Consider the following 14,620-nt stretch of genomic DNA (forward strand, 5'->3'; position numbering starts at 1 on the left):
TACATGAAACTGTTGTTTTTAATCCCTTAATTGAAATACTTCTGACATGAAACAATGTAGCACATATATTACCTGACGGCAACTGGCGAAGTAATAGAGTATGGTAGGGTGAATGGTCTCCCAAAGATGTCCACAGCCTCATCCCCAGAACCTGTGAGTCTATTTCCTTAAGTGGCAGAAGGGATTTTGGAGATGCAATTAAGTTAAAACTCTTGGGGTGGGGAGATTATCCTGGAGTTTCCAAGTTGGCTCAGTGTCATCACAAGGGTCCCTCTAAGAGAGAGGTAGGAGGGTCACAGACGTAGAAATCAATGTGATTACAGAATCAGAGTGACCAAGATATCAGAAGATGCTCCACTGCTGGCTTTGAAGATGGAGCACAAGACCAGGAGCCAAGAAATGAGGCAGCCTCTAGAAGTTAGAAACAAAGAGGAAATCAATTTCCCCCCAGGGCTTCCACAAGGAGCACAGGCCAGCTGACCCTTCAGGACATCCAACCTCCAGAACTATAGGATAATAAATGTGTGTTGTTTTAAACCACCAGGTCTGGGGTAGTTTATTACAGCAGCAATAGCAGACGAATACATCAAACCCTAAATGTCCTAAAGGAAGTCAACCCTGAATATTCATTGGAAGGATTGATGCTGAAGCTGAAGCTCCAATACTTTGGCCACCTGATGGGAAGAGCCTACTCACTGGAAAAGTCCATGATGCTGGGAAAGATTGAAGGCAGGACGAGAAGGGGGAGGCAGAGGATGAGATGGATGAATGGCATCACTGACTTAGTGGACATGAGTTTGAGCAAGCTCCGGGAGATGGTAGAAGAATGGGAAGCCCCGTGTGCTGCTGTCTGTGGGGTCACAAAGAGCCAGACATGACTGCGCAACTGAACAAAAGTAGCAAATATATGGGACTTGTTCAAGTTTTCATAGAGGGGCAGGAGGAAACAAGGGGGGAAGGAGTTGCTTTATGATTTTGTATCTCACAAGGCAGGCTTGTTCACAGTCATACTTTGTTATCTTGATTAGATGCACAATAACTGTATGATTAGTTATTATAACCTCCATTTTGAAATAAAGAAGCTGAACATTAGAGGATAGGAAACTTGCTGAAAGTGACACAGTAGGCAAGTTGAGACCAAAATAGGGAAAGAGTCTGGGCTACAGGTAACAGGCCAGTTGGTAGAAGCTGCCTCATTCCACCCGGCTGCAAAGCTTGTGCCCTTTTCATTGCACCACACCATCTTTTGTGTGTATCCATCTCGTTTTGAGATGGGTCATAGACTGAAACACCTTCCATACGTTTTGTGTCCCCTACATGTATGAGCTCCTCACCAGGGATGCAATGCCAGGTTCATCTTAATTAGCCTCCCCAACACTCTTGAGGTGACAGTTTTCCCAATCTAACTCTAGTTCTGATCTCTCACAACTAGACTGTATTTCCCAGGAGGCTTCCCCAGTTCAGTCTTCCTGACAAGAGTCTTGTCATTTAGGAGTTAGGTTATCATCTGGACCTGCTTCTCTGGACTTCTAATTTCTAATTCAGTCTTCCAGGCTGAAAAGTGAGGACTTATCTTAGGCTTGTCTATTTATCTCATTCTTTAACCCAACCCCCATGGTGGTCACAAATAATATATTCTATCCAAAAGGAACTCAGAGAGAAAAATATTGAAGAAAAATGAACAGAATAACAGTCATCTGTAAGATGACTTCAGATGGCTTCCTGTATATATAAACTGGAAATCGTGGAAGTGATGGCCATGTTTATAATCTTTGACTGTGCTGATGTTTCATGGATATACACATATACCAAAACTTTGAAAATTGAGTATTTTAAATATGTGCAGTTTATTATGCCATTTATATCTCAGTAAAGCTTAAAGCTGAAGAAAATACTATATTCAAGGGTATGTCCAATACCAGTCCTTCTGTCTGCCCCTTTCCCTGCCCTATAGTCCCGCCCTCAGGCATCCCCTGCTCTAGGATTGATAGCCAACTGTGAGCTGTGTGCTCACTCTTCTCTCAGTCTTTTCCACTGCAGAGGATTCTTTTAATATGCCTTTGCTCTCTCCAGCTGCTTGACCAGGGACTTGGCCAGGAACAAGTTGAGCATTCCTCAGCACGCTGCTACAAGTACAAAATCAAAATCGATCAAAACATCTTCACAGAAATTTCCAAAAGCTTCTATGAATTACTATAAACATTATAAGTAGTTTTTAAAAGTCAAATAAATCTAGTTAATTAGCAAGTCTGTGAATTAGCCAGATTTAGCAATTTGGTTTTCAGGGAATTGTCCTTTGGTAAACTGACATTGAGCCGCCTGATATCAGCATCTTTCCTTTATCAAGAGAACCAGATAGACCAAAAACAGTATCTTACATAAAGTACGGAGTTGGTGATGGACAGGGAGGCCTGGCATGCTGCGATTCATGGGGTCGCAAAGAGTCGGACACGACTGAGCGACTGAACTGAACTGAACTGAACTGAATTGAAAGTACAATAAGAACTGGTGTGTCCTTTCTCTTGGGCTTCCCTGGTGGCTCAGCTGGTAAAGAATCCAACTATACACTTACAAAGGAGAAGAAACTACATAATGGTTTGCAACATTCACTTTCTTATAAATTATGCTTTCTTGATTTTTATGGTTTCTGACTTTAAAGTTTTGACTGGCAGCCAAAGTACAGAAATTCACAATTCAGTGAAATGATATTAGAGTTCTGACCAGAGCTAAATGTAATGACATTAAAATGACCAGAACTGGTCAGGAAGGTAAAAAGAATGAAGAATCAAATACACGTCAAATAAATTAATTGAAAATAGTCTGAGTGGGGTTTTTGGAATTTAGGTAGATAACCTGAATCAGGTAATAAGCTTTGAATATGTTTATAGAACTGGGTTGAGGGGCTTCCCAGGTGGCATTAGTGGTAAAGAACCCACCTGCAAATGCAGGGGGTGTAAGAGACGCAGATTCAATCCCTGGGTCTGGAAGGTCCCCTGGAGGAGGGCATGGCAACCCACTCCAGTATTCTTTCCTGGAGAATCCCATGGACAGAGGAGCCTGGCGGGCTATGGTCCATAGTGTCGCAAAGACTCAGACACAACTGAAGTGACTTAACACGCACAAACAGAGCTAGGGAGGTGGCTAAACTGAATCTAGGGACACAAGATATGAAATTGATCTGATCTAAGGATATAGACTTGAAATCTTGTTGAGTTAAGGGCCATAAAGAAGGCCCAGCAGCCCATCAGTGCCTGCAATAGTATTATCTTACACATCATAATACAGAGGTCCTGTGTCCTGGCCTCATTTTCTCTACTTAAAAAATAGCTGTAACTTGGTCTCATGTATTTTCATCCAATCATGGCTAATCTCCTAAGATGGTAAAATGATGTCCTATAGTTTTTTCATGATCACCTGTGACACCAGTACACTCATCCTAGATATTTACAACCCAAGTCCCATATTCTTCTCTTGAATCTTATCCAGTTTTGAAACCTCAGCTTGCTTAAGATAGAAAAACTATTCCTTATCATAGTGAAAGTGCATTTCAAACTTGGGAATTAGTAGAATTTAATGTAGGAGTGATACAGTAAATCAACACACACTATTAGTATTTTATCATGTTTAGGAATATTATGATTTGTGTTTATTATTTAAAGTCTGTAGTGCTCAAGAAAATCTGACACTTACTCAAACAAAAATCTAATTACATGACAAAGTAGTAGCACTTTTAATAACTCTTCACACTATTTAGACAGTTTGCAAATGCAAACACAAATCTTGTTTAACTTTTCACTGAATGGGAGATTAAAGATGAATTAAACCACACTATTGCTTTATTCTTCTGCCAGATTTTTGGGTCCCTATACAGCTAACAGCATAGTGAATCTAATTGAAGAAATAATTACAGACTGAGAAAATGTCATGCAGTTGTCATTGACAATGAAACAATCAGGTGAAGTAATTTAGAAGTCATGAACATAAGACATTTTATTCACAGCCTTCAACAGGGTGTTCAGACAGAAATGACACCCTGTAACAGAATCACAGACCCAGAAAGACAGTGGGTCCCTGTTATCAGCTAATTGATTTGATAAGTACTTTATAATACAAAAAGATGTTAAAATGAAATCACAATGAGTACAAGTTAAAAGTCTGTTCCAACACCAACACAATCCTGAACTTTGTAATTTGTAAATGACAGTACCTAACAAAGCAGAATTTAATAAAGAAAGGTTGCCTAAAGAAAGTGGTTTTCTGGAGCCTGCCGCAAAGCCATTGACTGATGAATGAATCCTGTGGTAAAGAGCCTTCTATCACTCAACTCCAGCTATGATTTTAGCATTTGTGTGCATGCCAAGAAAGCAGGTATAGATGAAAAGGCAGAGCCATGTGGTTATCTTGAAATCTAGTGATACAGCTCCAACGCTACAGTAATAGATCAAAAGATAAAAACCCAACCAATTAGGAAAAGCAGGAAGTGATTGCAAAAGTGTTAGAAATTAAATGAAAAACAGGAGGAACAATTTAAGTCTAGTTCTGAAAATATTCAGGAAGTCCCTTCAGACAGTACATTAAGCTTTGGTTGGGGATTGCTTCAACAAGACTGCCATAATCATGGGCCAAGTCTTCAATTCAGGAGATAAAGAAAAGGTGAGTTTTCATCTTAGTTGCTATTGGAAAGACAGAAAATATTTCTAGCACGAGCTTGTCAAATGATATTTTGCTTTTCCACTGATATTAGTTAATAGTGGGTACCTATATAAGGTCACAAATGAGCAGTATTACCCGGGGAGTCATCTAACATCAAATGTCTCCAAAAATAGGTTGTTCTTACATTGTGATGTCAAACTTTTAAATGTAATCCCCAATATTTTTTATCATTTAGAATATTTATGCTTATTAAAATAAATTTTAGAATAATTTAGATATAGTTTTATCACATTTATGGTGGTGCTTACATAAAAAGGAAAACAGAAGCAAAATAAGTTGTCATCCATGACTTTATGAGTCCAACACCTCTATATGATTTTTCATCCACATTTTTCCAGACAGTATCATCTTTAACACCAAAATAATAATGTAGAATACATTATTTAATTATACATTATAATAATGTATAATACTATACATTATAATACATTATATATGTATAATACATATATAATACAGTGTATCATATATAAATTATTTCTTAAAAGAATGTTTCATGATGTTCTTATGTTTAATCAGCAGGGAGTTTATGACAAATGGATGTTTTTAAAAAATAAATTAATAAAAATAAAAAACCAAAAATTTATTTATTTATTTGGCAGTGATGGGTCTTAGTTGTGGCATGTGGGATCTACTTCTCCAACCAGGAATTGAACCCAGGATCCCTGCACTGGGGGCATGGAGTCTTAGCCACTGGACCACCAGTGAAGTCCCCAGATTGATGTTTGATGCCTTAATGATAGGTTTGCCTCAAGCATGAAACATTTAACCATCCATCACCTTGTTGCTTTGAATTTTCTATCATCTATTCCATGGATTTGGAGACTTCTCCTTCAATTCTACTGCTTCAAAAGGGAGAGGCAATCCTTTTGCACATATCTTTTTAACACGTGTAGTGATCCCTTCATCTTCTTGTAAGTATGAGCCAATAATTCTTTAAATAATAAATCACAATAATAATCTTTGAAGTTTATCAATTTATTCTTATCCCAAAAGTCAATTTTATGATGGCAACATCTGACTTAAGTCTTGATTTTAACCAGATATCTATTTTAGTTCCTGTCCATTTGGGATTCTGTTACAATGTGTATTTGGTCCAGCTTTGCTTTTTTAGGAACCCTCTTGTTTGCCATCTCCATATCTATTTTCCCCATTCTCTTTATATACACACACACACACACACACACACACACACACACATATATACATGCATGCATGCTAGGTCAAAGTCTTTCTCTCTCTCCCATGCTGCTACCAAGACAGGGGAAGCAGTCTCCATTCTTAGTTTCAAGGATGGATCTGATGGGTCTTAGAGAAATCCTATCCCTTTGCCAATGACTGATTCAGAAATGAGTATATTACCAAATTCTAGCCAGTGAGATGTGGGGGGAGGGATTTGGTGAAAGTTTGGGGGAATTTTTTTTCTTCGATCTTAAAAGAAAGCCAATGAGGCCTTTCTTTCTCTGCCACTAGATGGAATAAAGAAAGTAGACCCAGTTACTACCAGCAGCCATTCCATTGCCATGAAAGAAGCTAGACAGGCTCAAACTGACAACGGCCAGTGATTCAGCAGAAGAGAATGCTGAGAATTCTTGATAATACCATTGAGCCACTGGACAAACCAAATGAGAAATGTGTGCTATGATTGCTCTTCCATTTGTGTGAGCTAATGTATCTTTTAAACAATACACAGATTTTAATATACTTGTGGCTGAACACATTCTAATTGATGTAAATCCATTATGCTTGGTTGATCGGAATGAAATTTTAGTCTAAGCCCCTTCATTGACTCCTATACACTAAAAAAAAAAAAAAAAAGTGAGACTATCAGTAAGACATCTTAATCAAAAATTTATCTGATGCCTTCTCTAGTTTTAGCAAAATGAAATCTAGCAGCTGTCTGGATGACATCTGCCATTAGTATTTTATCTTGGCTTTGTCAATTAGATGATCTTATTCAATACAGCACATTAGTCCCTTGGTCAGGGTGATAGGCTTGGCCTAAGCATGCTTTGAATTTAAGAAGTTTACTTTATCTTCACCTGGCGAAACCATTGTTTGCACTGTGCTGAAAGTTGTTGTGGCTCTAACTCCAGAGATGTCTGTATGTAGCTTAAATAGTTACATGAGGTGATACTGACTTATCAACTTTCAGATCCAAAAAACATCATATCCTTTCTTATAATACATGTAAAATCAGCTTTTACTTTCTGATTAACCTTGAAGTAAACAAAGTTCTATGATTGAAAGAATTTTTCATTCTTTTGTCCTTTTTCCTCTGCTTTTTTTTCTCCCTAGTTATTTCATAAAGCAAATAGTTATTGATATTCTACTATATGTCAGACAGTCACTGGGTGAATGAAATTCAATGATGAACAAGACCCATAACCTACCCCCAGAGCTCTCATGCCTAGAGAAGTGTCAGGCCTGCCAGGAGAAAAACCCAGAGAAAGCCATGTGCTGCAGAGGAGAGAGAGCAAGTCATTCTTTCTGATCCCACATAAAGACTTTTCATAAATCCCTAAACTCCTGCTTTAAGATTTTGTTGTTAAGTTGCTCTGTCACGTCCAACTCTTTGAGACCCTATGGACTGCAGCATGCCAGGCTTCCCTGTCCTTCACCTTCTCCTGAAGCTTGCTCAAACTCATGTCCATAGAGCTGGTGAAACCATCCAACCATCTCATCCTTTTTTGTCCCCTCCTGCCTTCAATATTTCCCAGCATCAGGGTCTTTGGATTTTTTTTTTTTTTTTTTTTTTTTGGACTGAGGTTTACATAAAAATTGTCCCTTATCCCATACCAATTCATTTTGCAATTAGATAATCTCAAAAATTACTCCTGAAAAAATGACATGAACATGTAATAAGGATTGTGATACTGTCTTAAGAAAGAACTTCCTTTCTTGGCCTTCTTCCATAGGTTGAAAGTGTGGGCTTCTGTAAGAAAATAGAAAGTGGTCTGAGGTTCAGAGGTCATAGCCTCTGAAACTATGAATCCTGGGCCAGTCTCATAGAAGTGTTCCTCTCTGCTTTATAGACATGCCCATGTCCTGTTTTCAGCTTGAAGTTAAAAACACTGAGAGACCAGTTCATCCTCTTAATGTAGGCAAAACCAGCATATGATTTTCTCCTGCCCTGTTCTCAAAGTTTCATCCACTAAAATAAAGACAGAGAATCTTGATTTCTGCTCTGTACAAAAGTGCATGAAAAATAATTGCCTTTCCTGGTAGAATCTTATTATTGTAACAGTTATAGTAGAGAGATTATTCTTGTTTTAATAGGGACCATTGTCTTATCTTAGCAATTGACCTGGCCTCCAAAATCCATTGAGGTTTAATGTTAACTCATCTTACTTGCCCTTTTAAAATGAGCCTATGCTTTGGGACGCTGCTTCACTTTCTATTATGTGTCCCTGTCCTTAAGTGCTGCAGCATTTCTCTAGTTGCCTCACCCAGGGGTGAGTAGTCTCCCTAACTCGTGTGCTTTGCTAGCCAGCTATGTTGGTGCCCACTTCACACAACTGGATCCATTGCTCACTCTGGAAAGATGGGACAATCTAGGGATCAAGCATTAGCAAGCATATAATAAGCAGGAAGGAGTGACCCTGGGGTGCAAATTGCCCTGGTGCATATAGAAGACCAGACTGATAAGGGGCTTTGGGTGCTAGAGAGGGTATCATTATAGTTTCTGATCTCCTGGAACTAAGCCTTCTGAACTGATAAGAAAAGCATGAGTTCCCCTAACTGCATAGAGGAGGAGAAAAAAGAACACAGCTAACATTAATGAGTCCTACACTATGTGACAAGCCCGATGCTAGATATTTTAATATATTTATTCCTCCTCAAGGGCTCCAAAGCCTCCAAAGTGCCTCCTAGCTCATGAGTGGCAGAACTGGGACTCGACCAAGAACCATCTGACACTAAACTTACCTCTAATCGGCCTTCCTGAATGCACCTCTCCTTGTGTTTATCCTTTTCCTGAACCTCAGGCAGCCATGTTTATCCAGACCCTGCAAGTGTAAAATTGATGACATAATCATGTGATGGTGTCTATGGGACTATTATAGGAGGATTAGGCTATTATCAACAAATCGGGGACTAGTATTGTTTTATCAGCTTGGGAGTGTTTTCAATTAATTTGTAATTAAATAAAGGAAGCAATTTACTGACTCTTGGAGGAGTCAGGCCTGGGGAAGGCTTATCTCATCAGTCTCAGCTGTGCATTCCTCCTGCACCGGCTCATTGTTTAGATCACAGCAGTGATACATGATCTGACCTATAGGAGTAATTCAATAAAGCATCAATATTTTCTTTCCTTTAACCCGTGATGCTGTGATGACTGGAGAAATCTGTCTGCAGTGTCCTCGACCATGAGCCTATCAAGAGCTGCACCTTTGGCCTTTAATGTTCATTCAGCTATTCCTGCCAAAGAGCCTGCTCATGTCAGAACTGACCAAGGTAGTTTCACCCAGGTGGGATACAAGCAGACTTCATGGAGTCAATCATATTTTAAATACCTTTGCATCTAGATTTTCTAGGTACTATGTTGGCCTCTTTACAACTATGGTCTCATCTCTTCTCAACCATCTTGCACATCTAGGCACTGTTATCCCCATTTAATTGGATGAGCAAATTAAGATTAGTTGGTGGCTGAGCCACGAACAGTACCTAGTTCCATGGTATTTTAAGGGCCTGGAGCTTTTCCACTGACACTACTCAGCTAAGCTCTATGCAGACCGTGAAAAATGAAAAAGTAGGCAGTCTTCCTACACAGCCTGAGGATATTTCTTGATAAGCTTTTCTTCTATTTATAGTATCATAATCATTATCCAGATATCTTCAGGCCTTATCACCCATATTTCAGTAAATATATGATAAAAAATGGGCTTCCCCGGTGGCTCAGTGGTAAAGAATCCATGTGCCAATGCAGGAGATGTGGGTTTGATCCCAAAGTCAGGAAGATTCCCTGCAGAAGGAAATGGCAGCCCACGCTAGTATTCGTGCCTGGGACATCCCATGGACAGAGTAGCCTGGCAGGCTATATAGTCCATGGGATCATGAAAGAGTAGGACAACAACAAAAGCAAAATAATAATAATTATTATTATAACAACAATGACAATAAAAACCATAAATACAAACTTTATTGCTTCATAGGTTTTAGGGACTTTTCTGAATACTTGGAGTACAAAAAGAAGCAGGGCAAAGGCTAACAGAGTTTCTCCAAGAGAATGCACTGCTCATAGCAAACACCCTCTTCCAACAACACAAGAGAAGACTCTACAAGTGGACATCACCAGATGGTCAACACCAAAATCAGATTGATTATATTCTTTGCAGCCAAAGACGGAGAAGCTCTATACAGTCAGCAAAAACAAGACTGGGAGCTGACTGTGGCTCAGATCATGAACACCTTATTGCCAAATTCAGACTTAAATTGAAGAAAGTAGGGAAAACCACTAGACCATTCAGTTATTTATCCTAAATCAAATCCCTTACAACTATACAGTGGAAGTGACGAATAGATTCAAGGGATTAATTCTGATAGAGTGCCTGAAGAGCTATGGACGGAGGTTGGTGACATTGTACAGGAGGCTGTGATCAAGACCATCCCCAAGAAAAAGAAATGCAAAGGAGAAAAAGAAAGATATACACATTTGAATGCAGAGTTCCAAAGAATAGCAAGGAGAGATAAGAAAGCCTTCCTCAGTGATCAGTGCAAAGAAATAGAGGAAAATAATAGAATGGGAAAGACTAAAAGTCTCTTCAAGAAAATTAGAGATACCAAGGTATCATTTCATTCAAAGATGGGCACAATAAAGGACAGAAATGGTATGGACCTAACAGAAGCAGAAGATATTAAGAAGAGGTGGCAAGAATACACAGAAGAATGATACATAAAAGATCTTCATGATCCAGATAACCACAATGGTGTGATCACTAACCAAGAGCCAGACATCCTGGAATGCGAAGTCAAGTGGGTCTTTGGAAGCATCACTAAGAACAAAGCTAGTGGAGGTGATGGAATTCCAGTTAAGCTATTTCAAATCCTAAAAGATGATGCTGGGAAAGTGATGCATTCAGTACAGTTCAGTTAAGTCACTCAGACTGACTTAACAGTGTCTGACTCTCTGTAACCACATGGACTGCAGCACACCAGGTCTCCCTGTCCATCACTAACTCCCAAAGTTTACTCAAACTCATGTCCATTGAGTCAGTGATGCCATCCAACCATCTCATGCTCTGTCACCCCCTTCTCCTCCCGCCTTCAATCTCTCCCAGCATCAGGATCTTTTCCAATGAGTCAGTTTGTTGCATCAGGTGGCCAAAGTATGGGAGTTTCAGCTTCAGCATCAGTCCATCCAACGAATATTCAGGACTGATTTGCTTTAGGATGGACTGGTTGGATCTCCTCGCAGGCCAAGGGATTCTGAAGAATCTTCTCCAACACCACAGTTCAAAAGAATCAATTCTTTGGCACTCGGATTTCTTTATAGTCAAACTCTCACATCCATACGTGACCACTGAAAAAACCATACCTTTGACTAGATGGACATTTGTCAGCAAAGTAAAGTCTCTGCTTTTTAATATTCTGTCTAGTTTGGTCATAACTTTTCTTTCAAGGAGCAAGTATCTTTTAATTTCATGGCTGCAGTCACCATCTGCAGTGATTTTGGAGCCCCCCAAAATTAAGCCTGTCACTGTTTCCATTGTTTCCCCATCTATTTGCCATGATCTTAGTTTTCTGAGTGTTGAGTTTTGAGTCAACTTTTTCACTCTCCTCTTTCACTTTCATCAAGAGGCTCTTTAGCTTTTCTTCACTTTCTCCCATAAGGGTGGTGGCATCTGCATATCTGAGGTTATTGATATTTCTCCCGGCAATGTTGATTCCAGCTTGTGCTTCATCCAGCCTGGCATTTCACATGATGTACTCTGCATATAAGTTAAATAAGCACAGTGACAATATACAGCTTTGATGTACTCCTTTCCCAATTTGGAACCAGTCTGTTGTTGCATGTCCAGTTCTAACTGTTGCTTCTTGACCTGCATACAGATTTCTCAGGAGGCAGGTAAGGTGGTCTGGTATTCCCATCTCTTCAAGAATTGTCCACAGTTTGTTGAATCCACACAGTCAAAGGCTTTGACTTAGTCAATAAAGCAGAGGTAGATGACTTTCTGGAACCCTTTGCTTTTTCGATGATCCAACAGATGTTGGCAATTTGATCTCTGGTTCCTCTTCCTTTTCTAAATCCATCTTGAACATCTGGAAGTTCATGATTCACATACTATTGAAGCCTGGCTTGGAGAATTTTGAGCATGTGAGTTGAGTGTAATTGTGCAGTAGTTTGAGCATTCTTTGGCATTGCCTTTCTTTGGGATTGGAATGAAAACTGACCTTTTCCAGTCCTGTGGCTACTGCTGAGTTTTCCAAATGCTCTCATATTGAGTGTAGCACTTTCACAGCATCATCTTTTAGGATTTGAAATAGCTCAACTGGAATTTCATCACCTCCACTAGCTTTGTTCACAGTGATGCTTCCCTAAGGCCCACCTGACTTCATATTCCAGGATGTCTGGCTCTAGGTGAGTGATCACACCATCGTGATTATCTGGGTCATGAAGATCTTTTTTGTATAGTTCTTCTGTATATTCCTGCCACCTCTTTTTAATATCTTCTGGGCTTCCCTGTTGGCTCAGATGGTAAAGTGTCTTCCTGCATTGCGGTAGACCCAGGTTCAGTCCCTGAGTTAGGAAGATACCCTGGAGAAGGAAATGGCAACCCACTCTAGTACTCTTGCCTGGAAAATTCCATGGGCTGAGAAGCCTGATAGGCTATAGTCCATGGGATTGCAAAGAGTTGGACATGACTGAGTGACTTCACTGTTACTTTCACTTTCTGTTAGGTCCATACCATTTCTGTCCATTGTTCCCATCATTGCATGAAATGTTCCCTTGGTAGCTCTAATTTTCTTGAAGAGATCTCTAGTCTTTCCCATTGTATTGTTTTCCTCAATTTCTTTGCCTTGATCACTGAGGAAGGCTTTCTTATCTCTCCTTGCTTTTCTTTGGAACTCTGCATTCAAATGGGTATGTCTTTCCTTTTCTCCTTTACCTTTCACTTCTCTTCTTTTCATAGCTATTTGTAAGGCCTCATCAGATAAACATTTTGCCTCAGTATGCACTCAATGCACTCCATATGCCAGCAAATTTGGAAAACTCAGCAGTGGCCACAGGACTGGAAAAGGTCAGTTTTCATTCCAATCCCAAAGAAAGGCAATGCCAAAGAATGCTCAAACTACTGCACAATTACACTCAACTCACATGCTCAAAATTCTCCAAGCCAGGCTTCAATAGTATGTGAATCATGAACTTCCAGATGTTCAAGATGGATTTAGAAAAGGAAGAGGAACCAGAGATCAAATTGCCAACATCTGTTGGATCATCGAAAAAGCAAAGGGTTCCAGAAAGTCATCTACCTCTGCTTTATTGACTAAGTCAAAGCCTTTGACTGTGTGGATTCAACAAACTGTGGACAATTCTTGAAGAGATGGGAATACCAGACCACCTTACCTGCCTCCTGAGAAATCTGTATGCAGGTCAAGAAGCAACAGTTAGAACTGGACATGCAACAACAGACTGGTTCCAAATTGGGAAAGGAGTACATCAAAGCTGTATATTGTCACTGTGCTTATTTAACTTATATGCAGAGTACATCATGTGAAATGCCAGGCTGGATGAAGCACAAGCTGGAATCAACATTGCCGGGAGAAATATCAATAACCTCAGATATGCAGATGCCACCACCCTTATGGGAGAAAGTGAAGAAAAGCTAAAGAGCCTCTTGATGAAAGTGAAAGAGGAGAGTGAAAAAGTTGACTCAAAACTCAACACTCAGAAAACTAAGATCATGGCAAATAGATGGGGAAACAATGGAAACAGTGACAGGCTTAATTTTGGGGGGCTCCAAAATCACTGCAGATGGTGACTGCAGCCATGAAATTAAAAGATACTTGCTCCTTGAAAGAAAAGTTATGACCAAACTAGACAGAATATTAAAAAGCAGAGACTTTACTTTGCTGACAAATGTCCATCTAGTCAAAGGTATGGTTTTTCCAGTGGTCACGTATGGATGTGAGAGTTTGACTATAAAGAAATCCGAGTGCCAAAGAATTGATTCTTTTGAACTGTGGTGTTGGAGAAGATTCTTCAGAATCCCTTGGCCTGCGAGGAGATCCAACCAGTCCATCCTAAAGCAAATCAGTCCTGAATATTCGTTGGATGGACTGATGCTGAAGCTGAAACTCCCATACTTTGGCCACCTGATGCAACAAACTGACTCATTGGAAAAGACCCTGACGCTGGGAGAGATTGAAGGCGGGAGGAGAAGGGGGTGACAGAGCATGAGATGGTTGGATGGCATCACTGACTCAACAGATATGAGTTTGAGCAACATCTGGAAGATAGTGAAGGACTGGGAATCCTGGCATGCTGCAATCCAAGGGGTTGCAAAGATCGGACACAACTGAGTGACTGAACAACAAGAACACCCTCTTACTTGTGATGGAATTGGATGTAAAAATCACGAAGACAGCAGTTGTCTATTGTTAAATGGAATATTACTAGAAACTATTTAAATGTATCATTGCATTTATTATTTATCTAAGTTAATATACTTATTATTTTTAACATTGGCACCTGCTGCTGCTGCTGCTGCTAAGTCGCTTCAGTTGTGTCTGACTCTGTGCAACTCCATAGATGGCAGCCCACCAGGCTCCCCCATCCCTTGGATTCTCCAGGCAAGAATGCTGGAGCGGGTTGCATTACCTTCTCCAATGCATGAAAGTGAAAGTGAAGTCGTTCAGTCGTGTCTGACTCTTGGCGACCCCATGGACTGCAGCCTACCAGGCTTCT

Source organism: Bos indicus, chromosome 3 (genome assembly GCF_029378745.1).
Source record: "Bos indicus isolate NIAB-ARS_2022 breed Sahiwal x Tharparkar chromosome 3, NIAB-ARS_B.indTharparkar_mat_pri_1.0, whole genome shotgun sequence".
Classification (NCBI taxonomy): domain Eukaryota; kingdom Metazoa; phylum Chordata; class Mammalia; order Artiodactyla; family Bovidae; genus Bos; species Bos indicus.